Genomic DNA, 14,229 nt, shown 5'->3' with positions numbered 1-14,229 from the left:
TATTGCAGATTCCTAAAAGTCTTTGGCTCGCACAGGGATGGCAGGGCACAGGTCCTTCAAAAAGCGCCCTCCTCTTAAAACTGTAGTCAGAGAGACGACAGACTAAACGGACAAGTTGCAAGGCAGTCCAATTTGCGACGCAGTACAGAAATCCATTGTGGGGTTCTGTTGAATGGAGCAAAAACAACACACATTGCGGGGCAACCACCATTTCTAGTCATTTTCTTATTGATTGTTTCTGCAAGCTTGCTTGTTGTTTTTCTAACTGCAGATGAGTATGTTCATATTGTGGCTACTTGCTATTCTACTGTACCTTGAAGCCAGGGGCGGTACCTGTTTAAGGGGAGGGGGGAGTCTGAGACGGCCTTGTTACATATTTACTATTCCAAACCTGCCTTCAAGCTATCATCACAACACCTTAGGAAAATACCCATGGAAAACAACACTACACTTGGGCTGGAATTCAATTGCTTAAACCCCATGGCAAAGAAAAAAAGCCACTGTGTCTGCGCCACAAAAAAACATGTTTACAGTAATGTCAATGAGATAAAACAGAATACATCTAAGTCTTTCTTAGCACTGGAACAATGTTGCTGATTTTCCAGGGGAATTCAATTCCAGCTCTTATTCAACACAGTAATGCCTCACGATTACTGTACACACCCATGTATCTATTTTGGGGTATATAGGTTATATACCGATCATACTTAAATGACACCGATTGTTGGCTTGCAACAAATCTGCACAAATTTGTTCTGGCACCAATTTTACTTTTGAGTTTTAGTTGGAAACTTTGACAAATGAGTGCATTGTGTTATAGTCTAACTCAAGCACTCAGTGCAGGTCTACTGGTAAGCATACAATCTGAGCGGAGATGACGGATCTCTCATTTTGCTTTCTCCTATTGCCTTTCAATATGAGTGACAGCTGCTCTCTCTGGCTACACCGCCATACAGGCAGTAACTATGGTGATTGTCTCACAACTCTTTCTCCGTCTCTCACACTTTGTTTTCCTTTTCTCTCTCTTTCTGGCTACTTGTGGTGGCGGTAGCTACTCTTCGGTTGGCGCTGTGTTTCTCTACGCATGCATGCTTGCCCTGTCATGCCTGTGCCAGTCCTGTAGGGGGCCTGACTATCTATTACGTTAACTCATCACTTATGGGGTTCCACCTTGTTCCTTTCCTACCCTGTGTTTGTGCCTGTGGTTTTGTAATTTTAACAAAACGTGTTTGTGATTTCTTTTGTCAATGCAAGCATGACCGTTTTGCTTTCTCAATGAATTATTGATATGTCCATGCAGTTTTGCCATCTTCCAGAGAGACACTGACAGTTTCATATCTCACTTCTGTTTAAAATTTTCACTGAAGTTAATCTGGGAGCTGCAGCTCTTTGCATTAGCTGATTACCAACCCAAACTGACAAATGGCAGTATTTGTATGTCTACTGATAGAGATGCATATTACTGAAGTTTCAGTGTATTCTAGAAGTATTTTGTGCTTTGAATTCACTGTGTACTGTTCCTTATACTGTACAGAACTGGTGTGAAAGCAAGGTTTGTTTCTTGACTGTTGACATTAATGATGTAATTATATACTCTGGTGTGTGATATGTGATAACTATATGCTACAGCTTGGAATCATGTCTTTATTTTAAGTTTATTTATTTTATAGTCAAATAATGCCAGTTTTATTTATTTTGAGAAGAATAATACCTCTGTTCCACGTTGGGATTTGTTTCACCTAGAAATGTTTTCTGAAATCTAATATACTATGTTGGAGTTTGGAAATAAATGACACTATGAAATGGAAATAAGGGATGTATTATATTCTTTAGAAAAGCCTGATGAATGATGAATACATACCGTTATATACAGTTGAAGTCGGAAGTTTACATTAGGTTGGAGTCGTTAAAACTCGTTTTTCAACCACTTCACAAATGTCTTGTTTACAAACTATAGTTTTGCCAAGTCGGTTAGGACATCTACTTTGTGCATGACACAAGTAATTTTTCCAACAATTGTTTACAGACAGATTATTTCACTTATAATTCACTGTATCACAATTCTAGTGGGTCAGAAGTTTACATACACTAAGTTGACTGTGCCTTTAAACAGCTTGGAAAATTCCAGAAAATGGTGCCATGGCTTCAGAAGCTTCTGATATGCTAATTGACATCATGTGAGTCAATTGGACCTGTGGATGTATTTCAATGCCTACCTTCAAACTCAGTGCCTCTTTGCTTGACATCATGGGAAAATCAAAAGAAATCAGCCAAGACCTCAGAAAAAAAATTGTAGACCTCCACAAGTCTAGTTCATCCTTGGGAGCAATTTCCAAACGCCTGAAGGTACCACGTTCCTCTGTAAAAGCAATATTACGCAAGTATAAACACCATGGGACCACGCAGCCGTCATACCGCTCAGGAAGGAAATGCGTTCTGTCTCCTAGAGATGAAAGTACTTTGGTGCGAAAAGTGCAAATCAATCCCAGAACAACAGCAAAATACCTTGTGAAGATGCTGGAGGAAACGGGTACAAAAGTATCTATATCCACAGTAAAACGAGTCATATATCAACATAACCTGAAAGGCCGCTCAGCAACGAAGAAGCCACTGCTCCAAAACCGCCATTAAAAAAGCCAGACTAGGGTTTGCAACTGCACATCGGGACAAAGATGGTACTTTTTGGAGAAATGTCCTTTGGTCTGATGAAACAAAAATATAACTGTTTGGCCATAATGACCATCATTATGTTTGAAGGAAAAAGGGGGAGGCTTGCAAGCCGAAGAACATCATCCCAACCACGAAGTCCGGGGGTGGCAGCATCATGTTGTGTGGGTTCTTTGCTGCAGGAGGGACTGGTGCACTTCACAAAATAGATGGCATCATGAGGGAGGGAAATTATGTGGATATATTGAAGCAACCTCTCAAGACATCAATCAGGAAGTTAAAGTTTGGTCGCAAATGGTTCTTCCAAATGGACAATAACCCCAAGCATACTTCCAAAGTTGTGGCAAAATGGCTTAAGGACAACAAAGTCAAGGTATTGGAGTGGCCATCACAAAGCCCTGACCTCAATCCTATAGAAAATTTGTGGGCAGAACTGAAAAAGCGTATGCGAGCAAGGAGGCCTACAAACCTGACCCAGTTACAGCAGGTCTGTCAGGAGGAATGGGTCAAAATTCACCCAACTTATTGTGGGAAGCTTGTGGAAGGCTACCCGAAACAACATTTGACCCAAGTTAAACAATTTAAAGGCAATGCTACCAAATACTAGTAGAAAGAGGAGGAAAGGAAGCGCTACTAAGGTACACAATAGTACATTTTGGTAGATAGAAGGTGCTCTTTGCTGGTCATAAAAAAGAAAGGAGGACCAAGGCACTCTTCATATAATTAATTAAAATGCCTTTATTAGTATGGCATGTTCAATAGAAACAAAGTTTTTTAAAACTTTGTTTCTATTGAACATGCCATACTAATAAAGGCATTTTAATTAATTATATGAAGGCTACCAAATACTAATTGAGTGTATGTAAACTTCTGAACCACTGGGAATGTGATGAAAGAAATAAAAGCTGAAATAAATCATTCTCTCTACTATTATTCTGACATTTCTCATTCTTAAAATAAAGTGGTGATCTTAACTGACCTAAGACAGGGAATTTTTACTAGGATTAAATGTCAGGAATTGTGAAAAACTGAGTTGAAATGTATTTGGCTAAGGTTTATGTAAACTTCCAACTTCAACTGTATCTATGTAGGTACAACTTGTCCTAACACTTATTCAACCCACTAGATGGCATATTTGTCCCAGCAAAATCCTGGTTGCTGGTTCTTTCACAGAGAGATAGGATGTGTGTGTGGTGTGTGTGTGTGTGTGTGTGTGTGTGTGTGTGTGTGTGTGTGTGCGTGCTAGCTTGAATACTTACTTTAATCTTTAGATGGATTATTTTACCACAAAAATATAATTTGCTCAACATGCACATCACATACAGTGAGCTCCAAAATTATTGGGACAGTGACAATTATGTTATTTTTTTGGCTACGTACTCCAGCACTTTGGAGTGATACAATGTCTGAGGTTAAAGTGCAGACTGTCATACTTAATTTGAGGGTATTTTCATCCATATCATGTGAACCATTCAGAAATGATAGCACTTTTTGTACATAGTCCCCCCATTTTATGGAACCAAAAGTATTGGGACAAATTCACTTGTGTATTAAAGTAGTCCAAAGTTTAGTATTTGGTCCCATATTCCTTGCATGCATTGATTACTTCAAGCTTGTGACTCTAGCTTGTGTTTCCGATTATTTTGTGCCCAATAGAAAGTAATGGTAAATAATGTATTGTGTCATTTTGGAGTCACTTTTATTGTATATAAGAATAGAATGTGTTTCAAAACACTTCTACATTAATGTGGATGCTATTATGACTGCAGATAGTCCTGAATGCGTCATGAATAATGATGAGTGAGAAAGTTAGAAACACAAATATCATGCCCCCAAGACATATTAACCTCTCACCATTACAATAACATGGAAGGTTCGAATTTTGGTGGCGGTATGATATTTAGGCCTCTAACTTTCTCACTCATTATTCACGATTCATTCAGGATTATCGGTAATCATGGTAACATCCACATTAATGTAGAAGTGTTTAGAAACATTCTATGCTTATTCTTACAAAATGACACAATACATTATTTACCATTCATTTCTATTAGGCACAAAATAATCTGAAACAACCAAAACAAACAGCAAATGCATCCAACAAGTTTGTAGAGTCACAAGCTTGATGTAATCATTGCGTGCCATGAATATGGGACCAAATACTAAACTTTGGACTACTTTAATACACAAGTGAATTCGTCAGAATACTTTTGGTCCCCTAAAATGGGAGGGCTATGTACAAAAAGTGATGTAATTTCTAAACAGTTCAAGCGATATGGATGCAAATACCCTCAAATTAAAGCTCAGTCTGCACTTTAACCCTCATAGTCATTTCACTATTTCAAATCCAAAGTGCTGGAGTACACCATCAAAAGAATAAAATAATTGTCACTGTCCCAATATGTTAGGAGCTCACTGTAGATAGGATAGTATCTTATGGTGACTGATACACTGATAGTCCTCATCATGTGTCAATTCCCTCGTTGGATACCCTTTTCACACTATTGTGCCAGAAGAAGCACACTGTACTGGCTTGGATATTTTCTTTCCAGCATGGTTCCAACAACTATGGGTGATGCGTAACCAGGCCTGTGCAGTATGGCTAGGCTTGATTTGACTGGGCTCAGTACTGTGTGTGGGTGTTAGATGAGGTAGGCCCTTGAGCCCTCAACGCTGAACGGTGAGGGGGTAATTAGTTTAGCAGGTGAAGACTGCTAGGCCACGATAAAGTTAGGAACTTCTTACATCACTTCCTTCATTTGTTCTCGATTTGATCTTCAAGTTGTAGAATGAAATGGGCCTCAGTACTGCGAGCAAAGGAATTCAAAATGAGTTTAGTAACTATGCTTTACCCAGTAGCCCTGGCGTTTTGTTTGTGTGTGAGAATTAGGTTATGTCTGCACCACACCCATCATACATCCTGTGCTGCTCCTGCCTTTCCCTCTTGTCCATTATGAACTCAGTCTTTTTCGGTCCTTGGCTACATGGATCATTCATACAGACAGCAGACCCTTCCAGAATGGCTGCTTGTTCTACTAATGTACTATCTCGGAGCATGAATGAGCCATCCTAACACAAGCTGTACTATTTGAGCTTGTCTAATTTAAATACTCAAGCAGACGCAGCCCTGGGGCAAGAATCCCCCTTCTGAAGACTGAACTGTGTGTGTTGATGGTGATTTGGGGATCAAAATGATGGACAGATTAGGCTCATTATGTTCCTAATTATGAGTCCCAAATTGCACAATGATGCCGTTACTGCTGCTTTTGATGAGCTGGGGAATGTGCAGCCACCCCCTACGAGGTCGCTCTGTGTTCTCTGAAGAGGAAGCGGAGACTTGCTATGGGGAGCCAGGAATTCCTGTTTGGCTCCTAGCTCTGGAAACCATGTCACAGCTCTGGATTGAGACCCCACCCGCCTTTATTTGAAAGAGGTGATTTACACCATCCTCATACACATCTTTGTGTCTAAAAAATTTAAAACGTCTTCAACTGTGTTGATCTAGGCTCAAAATGAAGGCCATGCAAGACAATGTATTGAAACATTCTGTAGTTGATCATTAAAATGTGGGAACCATTTATACTGGACTTGGACTTCAGTTATACTGTACCCTTAACGCTTGCACACGTATTTAGACTCCTATGGATTTATGCATTGGAGATGTGTCTGTGCAGTCAAGGAATGTCTTTACATTCCTTGTGTGCTGTTAGTTAAAATGACCAAGAGCCTTCCATTTAGACCAAGACCACTCCCAGAGACTAGTTGTCATGTTACTAAGATTACAGGCTGAATATACAGTGCATTCGGAAAGTATTCAGACCCCTTGACTTTTCCCACTTTGTTAGTTACAGCCTTATTTTAAAATTGATTAAATCGCTTTTTTTTCTTCAATCTACACACAATACCCCATAATGACAAAGCAAAAACTGGTTTATAGAAATGTTTGCTAATTTATACAATTTTTAAAACTGAAATATCACATTTACATAAGTATTCAGACCCTTTACTCAGTACCAGTGGTGTAAAGTACTTAATAACCTCTAGTATGAGGTTGTTCCTGTATTCCCAGGACATAGACATATCTGATATGGGCAGAAAGATTAAATTCTTGTTAATCTAACTGCACTGTCCAATTTACAGTAGCTATTACAGTGAAAGCAGACCATGCTATTGTTTGAGGAGAGTGCACAATTATGAACTTGAAAATGTATCAATAAACCAATTAGGCACATTTGGTCAGACTTGATACAACATTTTGAACAGAAAAACAATGGTTCATTGAATCAGTCTAAAACAGACCATGACAAACAATATTCTCTGGTCTGACGAAACCGAGATTGAACTCTTTGTGTCACACCCTGATCTGTTTCACCTGTCTTTGTGATCATCTCCCTCCCCTCCACATGTCGCTCATCTTCTCTTATAAGCACACAACCAAGACAACGCAGGAGTGGCTTTGGGACAAGTCTCTGAATGTCCTTGAGTGGCCCAGCCAGAGCCCGGACTTGAGCCTGATCAAACATCTCTGGAGCAACCTGAAAATAGCTGTGCAGTGACGCTCCCCATCTAACCTGACAGAGCTTGAGAGGATCTGCAGAGAAGAATGGGAGAAACTCCCCAAATACAGGTGTGTGTGAAGGTTGTCGCGTCATACCCAAGAAGACTGTTGTAATCGCTGCCAAAGGTGCTTCAACAAAGTACTGAGCAGTGGTGGAAAAAGTGCTACATTTTTATACTTGAGTAAAAGTAAAGATACCTTAATAGAAAATTGCTCAAGTAAAAGTGAGTCACCCAGTAAAATAATACTTCAGTAAAAGTCAAAGTATTTGGTTTTAAATGTACTTAAGTATCAAAAGTAAATGGAATTGCTAAAATGTACTTAAGTAGCAAAAGTAAAAGTATAAACCATTTCAAATTCCTTATTATGCAAACCAGACGGCACAATTTATTTTTTATTGACGGATAGCCAGGGGCACACTCCAACATAATTTACAAACAGATCAGAGGCAGTAGGGATGACCAGGGATGTTACAGTATCTTGATAAGTGTGTGAATTGGACTATTTTCCTGTCAAAATGTAATGAGTATTTTGGGTGTCAGGGAAAATGTATGGAGTAAAAAGTACATTATTTTCTTTAGGAATATAGTGAAGTAAAAGTTGGCAAAAATATAAATAGTAAAGTACAGATATCCCAAAAAACGACATAAGTAGTACTTTAAATTATTTTTACTTAATTAACAGCTTCAACCCCAAGCTTTAAGAATGCTGAACAATTAATCAAATGGCCACCCAGACTATTTACATTAACAACCCCCCCCTTTGTTTTTACACTGCTGCTACTCGCTGTTTATTATCTATGCATAGTCACTTTACCCCTGTACAAATTACCTTAACTAACCTGTACCCCTGCACATTGACTCGGTACCGTTATCCCCCTGTATATAGCCCCGTTATTTATGTAATTTTATTGTTACTTTTTACAACATTTTTTACCTTAGTTTATTTAGTAAATATTTTCTTAACTATATTTCTTGAACTGCATTGTTAGTTAAGGGCTTGTTAAGTAAGCATTTCACGGTAAAGTCTACTACACCTGTTGTATTCGGCGCAAGTGACAAATAACATTTTATTTGATTAGAGCGCCGAGACAGGATTGTGTCGAGGCACAGATCTGGGGAAGGGTACCAAAATATTTCTGCAGCATTGAAGGTCTGCAAGAACACAGTGACCTCCATAATTCTTAAATGGAAGAAATTTGGAACCAGCAAGACTCTTCCTAGAGCTGGCCGCCAGGCCAAACTGAGAAATCGGGGGAGAAGTGCTTTGGTCAGGGAGGTGACCAAGAACCCGATGGGCACTCTGACAGAACTTCAGAAATCCTCTGTGGAGATGGAAGAACCTTTCAGAAGGACAACCATCTCTGCAGCACTCCAACAATCAGGCCTTTATGGTAGAGTGGCCAGACGGAAGCCACACCTCAGTAAAATGCACACAACAATCCTCTTGGAGTTTGCCAAAAGGCCCCTAAAGACTCTGACTATGAGAAAAAAGATTCTCTGGTCTGATGAACCCAAGATTGAACTCTTTGGCCTGAATGCCAAGCGTCACGCCTGGAGGAAACCTGACACCCTCCCTACGGTGAAGCATGGTGGTGGCAGCATCATGCTGTGGGGATGTTTTTCAGCAGCAGGGACTGGGAGACTAGTCAGGATCGCGGGAAAGATGAACGGAGCAAAGTACAGAGAGAGATTCTTGATGAAAATCTGCTCCAGGACCTCAGACTGGGCGAAGGTTCACCTTCCAACAGGACAACTACCCTAAGCACACAGCCAAGACAACGTAGGAGTCTCTGAATGTCCTTCAGTGGCCCAGCCAGAGACTTAAACCCGATCGAATATCTCTGGAAAGACCTGAAAATAGCTGTGCAGTGACGCTCCCCATCCAACCTGACAGAACTTGAGAGGTGATGCAGAGAAGAATGGGAGAAACTCCCCAAATACAGGTGTGCCAAGCTTCTAGCGTCATACCCAAGAAGACTCGAGTCTGTAATCTCTGCCAAAGGTGCTTCAACAAAGTAGTGAGTAAAGGGTCTGAATACTTATGTAAATGTATTATTTCCGTTTTTTTTAAATACATTTGGCAAAAATGCATTATTGGGTATTGTGTGTAGATTGATGAGTAGAAAAAAAACAATTCAATCAATTTTAGAATAAGACTGTGAGGTAACAAAATGTGTTAAGTCAAGGGGTCTGAATATTTTCCGAATGCACTGTATCAAGCTAGAGTGTACATGAAGTGTCTTGGTTTAGTCTTCATTTTGGTGTTGATTCCTTGCTGAACGCTTAGTAAATCTGGCCCAGTCCTAGGTGTATTAACACACCAATGCTTACAATGGGAGACTCCTTCACCATTTAACGGTCAATAGGTTTACAAATCCTCTCCTTAAAATTTTGAATTTAAATCTGGATTATTGGTGGAAAATAGCAATGCAGCATTTCCTGGTTGAGAGGAAGCGGGAAGTGACTGGAGGATGGTGATACTGCATGGTGGGCCCTCAGAACAATACAAAGTCTCCTTCACACAGGAAACGGATCTGCGTCAAAGAAGGGGACTGACAGAGTTTTATAAAGACCAATGGCACATACCCTAAGGAAGCAGGATAAATCACTGTTTATCCACACACTCACTTATACCCCAGACTTGTAGTAAAAACGTCCTTTAGAAAAAATGACTTAGCAGCTAACTATATGTTAACTAGGCCTTTACAGTGTACTAGTCTCAAATTTAAAGTTTTAATGTCATATGCACAAGTACAGTGAAATGCCTTTCTTGCAAACTCAAAACGACTTAATGTTCTATACAACACAAGTAGACGACTTACTACACTATTATACTACTGTGCTAGTGGATAAAAAGCTAAATAGTCCACGTTGGTGATAACAATCACGGTCGTGCCTTATTAGACTTAGGGTCATTAAATCGGTTTAGATCAATGCTACAGTAGGCTATGGCATGTATGACCGTACATGTATTTTAATGTAGAGGAAGTCATTTCAGTTGACACATTAAGTTGCCTTTATATGCCTTCATAATCAGCCTCATTCTGAACATCTTTAGGCCTAATTAATGGCAATATGCAATGGGATGAATTACAGTAATTCTGGTCTAATTAATAGATTTTTACAAACACAAACAATGGATTTTAGAACTCAAGCTGCTTTACACATGGACGCTAGAAAGCACGTACTTCTTTGAAGATGTCATTCGTGAAGCATTTTCAGCAGGATGGAGGGTGTTTGTGCTTTACAACTTATTTTATCAGTTGGAAACACACACAGGAATTCCGGCTTGGGAATGACCGTCCAGTTCCCGGCCGCAACAGGAAGGTATGCATAAAAAGCACTTCCAAAACGGGCAGGCTATACCATTCCTCTCCATTCGGCAGCGACGGAACAGAAGGGAAATACACATTTGTAGCCTGTACTGTGATGAAACCAATATTGGGAGATGGTCGCGATGGCAAAATAGCCCAACAAGTCAGTCAAGTGAATAGAGGTGATGTGGCAGCTGCAACCAGGTAGACTCAAGAGGCTTGGCATTTTGTTCTCCATTCTATGGTAAGTAGGGAGGACATTTCACCATTATAGATTAAACTTTATTTTTCCCAGAGAAAACGTAAAAGTCAGTATTATCATGATGCAGTTGTGATATACAAAGGTAACATATATTCAAAACTAGTACTCTGTAATTTTTTATTCAGAAAATGCAATTTGTTATTTGTCCTTTGATTACTTGAAACACTGAAATGTTTCTCCATGACGCCTACCCACTGTTCACGTGATGTTCATCTAGTTGTGAGTTACATTTGGAGGAGTTTTCAACTAATGTGAATTCAACGTGAAAAATAAATAAATAATCAACAAGTCATTGGATTTAGGTTGAAAGTTGGCAGAAAAAAAGACGAAATGCCCTTAAATTGATTACTTTTTGTGAATCCAATCAGTTTTCCACGTTGATTTTGTTCAAATGACAACATTGATTCAACCAGTGTTTGCCCGGTGGATAATGATGTTTGCATTTTCAAGGTATTATTGCAATAGTGTGAATCATTAGTGGGACATTTGTGTTTGAGGGTAGGCTTGGAACCACTGGCCTAATAAACCAAGGAACTTGTTAGACCATTGATAAGCACAATATATTGAACATTTAAAGCTTAAAAGCATCAACGAATTCAGGTCATACACTATTATTAGACATTACAATGATCATACATTGGCCTGTTTTGAATTGAAGCCAGTGATGTAAACACCCACCTTGATGCAAAAAAAGTTTGTGATTTTACAGTAGGCCTACCCTCAAACACAAATGTCCCACTAATGATTCACACTATTGCAATAATACCTTGAAAATGCAAACATCATTATCTACCGGGCAAACACTGGTTGAATCAATGTAGTCATTTGAACAAAATCAACATGGAAAACTGATTGGATTCGCAAAAAGTAATCAATTTAAGGGCAATTCGTGTTTTTTTTCTGCCAACTTTTAACCTAAACCCAATGACTTGTTGATTTTTTTTTCAAGTTGAATTCACATTAGTTGAAAACTCATTCAAATGTAACTCAAAACTAGATGAACATGGCGTGAACAGTGGGCGGGGTTCTTGGCCTATCCACAGGGGGTACTTGAGAAGACTTATGAGACCATATGCCTAATGGTAGGCACATGAGGGAGAGGTACTCAGAGGTACTCTGGGCAGAGCAAAATACCGTAGGTGGTATAGTAGCGGAAAAAGGTTGGGAACCACTGTGTTAGGCTATGCATGCTGCCCTCTAGGCCTGATTATTGTTCTGCTATTCAAAATGCAGCCCTATAATATAGGCTAGATATTGGTAAAGCTCATGTACCTTTGACATCAAATTCCCACTGGGCACAGATGTCAATTCAACATCTATTCCACATTGGTTCAACGTCATTTCATTGAAATGAATTGGAAACAACGTTGATTCAACCAGTATGTGCCCAGTGGGTTTTGTCGGCTAATATTACATTTTTTCTTCTCTTGTTTCAGATAGATGGAAGCTATAATCTCACACCCCAACCTCAATGCCCAATGGAATTTTACAATATTGTACAATGGGATATAGAGGATTGTTGGCTTCTCATAGCCAGATCAAACCTGGGATTTTTTCCCCCACAGATAAACCGAAGATAAGAGTTTCTGCCTGCTTCACGGTCCATTATTACTTTTGGTACGCGCTCGGCCAGTCTCAAACTCGTACCGTGAGTAATAATGCACTGTGGCTGTCACTGCCAACGAGAGACGGACAGCACCACAGTTCTCCATAATCCTATGCTTCTCATCGTTGTATAGCCAGTTGTGAAGCAGGAAATGTGATGAAAACTCAGCCCTTGTGTCAGAATGACAGCATTTGAATACAATAATTTAGGATACTTTCATATCCAGGGAAGAAATTGACTAGCCAGTTTACTTAAATGTTATTGTTGAATTATTTACTTTAAATATGTTGTTGAATGTAACACTGACATTTGAAAATTATAACTCTAAATGGTAAATCTTATTTATACTTGCAAAAGAAATTCCCTGTGCCTTGTGACTGTTATATTTATGTTGACTGCATATGTCTAGTTTCAGTACATTGAAACAGTCATATTAGGCTATAGCCTATTATTATGTCTTAATTCTTTGTAGGATTTTTTTTCTTTTTCTCAAATATCAAAAAATGGGCCTATAATTGAATAATGTTCAGAAACATTATAGCCAACTCTCCTAGTTGGACATGTTTTGAAATAGACAATTACATTGCAGTGCCTGTTTAATAAATTTTCATTATAATTGACAACTCAATTCTACACTTAGAGGCGAAATTGAATACACAATCAGTCTCTGAACAAAGCGACCCTGATGCACCCATTGACAAGTTTTTTAATAGAGAGGCTAGGCTATGTCATAAACCCTCAAAGTTCCAGAATGAGGTGAAAATGGCAGCTATTGTGGTTAGGGAGAAATCCAAATGGAATGAATGGAAGTAGAGGCAGAGGTGATGCATTACCTGAAAATAAAAGTAAGGCATGGGATATATCTCAAATTGTGTAATAGAATTATTGTCAACCTACAATATTGTTATATAATTATAAATACAGTTTATATGGGCTTTATACAAATGTTCTGTATGTAAACAGACCACAAATATCTAAATGTTGTATTTTTGTGGAAAGCTGTGAGTGCTATTATATGATACAATATCATTACTTGTTGCATTTACAATTTGTCCTTTAATCAAATTATTAAGCCACTGTATGGCTGTGGATTGGCTGCATTTATTTTTATGGAATGTTGTCATATTGGTAGTTAATTGGAAACATTTACGGAATCATTCTGCTAAAACTGGCTAGCTAGCTAACATACAGTTGTCACGACTTCCACAGAAGGTGGCTCCCCTTCCTGTTCGGGCGGCGCTCGGCGGTCGTCGTCACCGGTCTACTAGCTGCCACCGATTCCCTTTTCCTTTTCTGTTGGTTATGTCTTATTGGTTTCACCTGTTTCTCGTTTGGGGTTTGGTTTAGGGCTATTTAAGCCTGTTATGCCCGCCTGCTTTTGTACGGGCTTGTTTCTCTGTTCTGTTTTGTGGATGGTATTGTTTGTATTTTTCCGGACTGTTTGTGTCCTGTTTTGGGCCGGTCATTTATTCGCCTGTTGTTTTGGCATGACCTTTTCTCACCGGAATAAATACGGGTTTCCTTAAACCTCTGCTCTCTGCGCCTGACTCCGCACCCACCACTCCTAGTTACGTAACAACAGTTCTGATAATTCTTCAAATATATTGTTTTACACAATATCTTGTCACAACACTGGCAAACCATGGCTGACCAACTCCCTGACTTTTATACCATAAGGTTCATGATCATTCTAGTATTCTAATTCCTACTTCTATAGCCCGTAAAATAGGATCTCTATGGTTCCAACCCTCCGACGTCACCTCGTTACAGTTGTGTTGGTAGCAACTCATTTAAACAGTAGCCTACTCCTTGTTGTCGTG

At 39.3% G+C, this 14,229-nt stretch overlaps 1 long non-coding RNA gene across 1 annotated transcript; it reads left to right on the top strand.

Moving 5' to 3' along the window:
- Positions 1-10,606: 10,606 nt before the first annotated feature.
- On the top strand, positions 10,607-13,278 carry LOC120048821. Its single transcript, XR_005477044.1, has 2 exons — positions 10,607-10,785; positions 12,240-13,278. It is a non-coding gene; the product is annotated as an uncharacterized LOC120048821 (long non-coding RNA).
- The last annotated feature ends 951 nt before the right edge of the window (positions 13,279-14,229 follow it).

Source organism: Salvelinus namaycush, chromosome 1 (assembly GCF_016432855.1).
Source record: "Salvelinus namaycush isolate Seneca chromosome 1, SaNama_1.0, whole genome shotgun sequence".
NCBI lineage: Eukaryota > Metazoa > Chordata > Actinopteri > Salmoniformes > Salmonidae > Salvelinus > Salvelinus namaycush.
This window is presented reverse-complemented; position numbering and strand designations above follow the sequence as displayed.